General features: G+C 58.3%; 1 long non-coding RNA gene across 1 annotated transcript in view; it reads right to left on the bottom strand.

The window, feature by feature from the left end:
- The window catches only part of LOC127751347 (uncharacterized), a 54,080-nt gene extending 53,506 nt beyond the window's left edge, over positions 1–574 (bottom strand). The window contains exon 1 of the long non-coding RNA XR_008012089.1: positions 353–574. This is a non-coding gene — a long non-coding RNA (uncharacterized LOC127751347). The remainder of the gene's footprint in view (positions 1–352) is intronic.
- Positions 575–2,533: the final 1,959 nt, after the last annotated feature.

Genomic DNA, 2,533 nt, shown 5'->3' on the forward strand with positions numbered 1-2,533 from the left:
GGAGGGGGTGGCGGGGAGGGCGAGGAACTTTGAGAGATTTGGAATGCGTGGGTCCGCCATGGCCCGGGCCGCGAGTCGGCGACGAATCCGAATCACACGGCGCCACCCCTCTCTCGCGCTCTCTCTCTCTCCAACTGGAGCCGAGAGCCGGGGCGGCCGTGACGGTTTGGTTGGAACGCGGACCCGAGACGGGCCCCGCCGCGATGGAGTTGCTTTGCAAACTTCCTCTCCTTCTCCTTCTCCGCACCCACGTGGCGCCGCGGCCCCGCCGCTCCTCCCGTCACAACCTCAAACTACACTGGCACGAAATATGTGTTGAAGTTTAGGAGACCCCGTCTCACTTGCGACTAACCTCGAAAAATCTAGTCAAGGTGTGTCGTCGGCGTGTTGTCGTTGTCGCTGCGCTCCGTTAGATGTCTTTGGCAGCTGCACTCGGCACTCGGTGAAGTAGCAAATCGCGTGATCGTATCAATTATTTCCGTTAACACTTCAGTAAAAGACATTTTGCAAAATTAAAAATGCGGTATCTTCCCGGAAGTACACGCACACTGCCGACACGCTCACAGCACACGACGTAAACTGGGGCTCGGCCTATCGGCACGGCACGGCAGGGCTGCCATCCTCATCTACACAGAAATCCGGTAAACTTCGCTACACTCCCGGCTGATTCTTAAACACCCTCTATGAGGCCGTCAATTTGACGTTGAACAACTGACTCAAAGTTTTGGTCGGTGTATGACGTCAAAACGACTTCACCGTACGACTTTCAGTTCTCCTGCGCAGAGCCAAGTACAATAATCGTTAATTTTTAAAATGTTTGTTTTCTCTTTGGTGGCGCATATGTTGAAGGGAAGCCCAGGTATGAGCCATGCTGGAGCGACATCGCAACGATGGATGTCGTTTTGACGGTCTCACGCCGGCTTCTCTAACATGAGTCCGCCTGGAGATGAGCCCGAACCACGGTGGGCCGAAGCAGTGTCCGAAATGAGCCAAACTAGACGTAGTCTAGTCAGGGCCAAATTAGACAAGTCAGACTCGGAACTAGGCTCATATCGGGCATTGGTCGGTCCTCCAGTGGTTCGGGCCCAACTCCAGGCGAGCGCATATCCGTTAGCCGTCACGCCACCGGTGGGCTAACTGGACCGACCTCCATGAGAACCCCGAGGGACACACGGAGGTGGAATGCCATGCGCTGGGCCTGGGAATGCCGCGCGGTGCCCCGGTCGCCGTGACGGGGCGAAAGTCATTATGGAACGGACCCCCGCCGTATCGCACCGGCCGCCTGGCCTGCACCGCCTCTCCTCCTCAGTCCGTGCCTCTCCGTCGCCTTCCCTCCCGAGGACAGTCACGCGAGTCTCTGATTGCGGTCCTGCTTGTGATTGCATAGCCCTCGCTCTGATTGACACGGGCCCATCGGTTGCGCGGCGGGTTGCCTACCTCCCCGGCGTAGGTAGGCGGGCGAGGCGGGCGGGTGGCGGGTGGGTAAGCTGCCTACTCGCTCGGGCTCGGAAGGGTGTGGGGCGGACGGCAGACAGACCGCGCTCACCTCGGCCGATCGGCTCGCCCGCTGGGCAGCGGCTGCCGAGGGGTCCTTCACGCAAAAAAAATCAGTGTACACCCTTCAGAAAAATCACGAAAAAATCATTTTAAAAAATCATGAAAAAATCACTAAAAATCTTTTAAAAAATGACGAAAGGTCAGAAAAAAATCACAAAAAATCAAGAAAAACAGCAAAATCGGTGTACGCTCCAATTCTAATGAAGGACCCCTGCTCACCGTTCTCTCTGCTCGCCGCCGGCCGCTGCTGCTCCTCGACCCCGCGTGACAGAATCAATCGTCGGGTCGGATTCGCCCGCGGCGGCATAGTAGAGGGTGGCCGGGGCTGAGTGGTGTTTGCGGCCGCGATACGCCACAATTAACTACCCGACTTCCCTCGGCAGCGTGAGGCCCGGGCCACAGCCCAGGCGGGGCCGGCCGGCGAGCTCAATGAGGATCACCCGCTCGCCAGTCCGCGCTCACTGCTCATCGTAATCACCAGAGTTTTCTGTTTTGGTTTTACTCTTTTTCCCTCCGCTGTTTTAAACGATACGTAGTGTGTTTCGGATGCGCGTGATGTAAATTCTAGGCGAAGCACGCGCCGCCGTGTAGATTTACTTGATCCTAGCGGCGGGAGGACCAGAGAAGGGCCGGGTGGGGACGGGTGATCTAAAGCACGTGAGTGGTGGCAGTACTCGAACCGCCGGACGGGACGGTCGCGCGGGTACCTCCAGCAGAGGAGAGCGAGAGGGGACAAGAGAAATGGGACGCCTGTGTGAGCACTCGACACGTTTATCTCCCGGTCGACACTGAGGACGCTGGAGGGTGGGGCGCAAGGCACGGGCCGAAAGTGATGTGCTGTCGCCGGGTGTCCTGCTGGGTGTCCTGCTGGGTGTCCTGCTGGGTGTCCTGCTGGGTGTCCTGCTAGGTGTCCTGCTGGATGTCCTGCTGTGTGTTCTGCAGGGTGTCCTGCAGGGTGTCCTGCCGGGTGTCCTGC

The sequence above is a fragment of the Frankliniella occidentalis genome, unplaced genomic scaffold, assembly GCF_000697945.3.
Source record: "Frankliniella occidentalis isolate FOCC.00 unplaced genomic scaffold, Focc_3.1 Scaffold440, whole genome shotgun sequence".
NCBI classification, from domain to species: domain Eukaryota; kingdom Metazoa; phylum Arthropoda; class Insecta; order Thysanoptera; family Thripidae; genus Frankliniella; species Frankliniella occidentalis.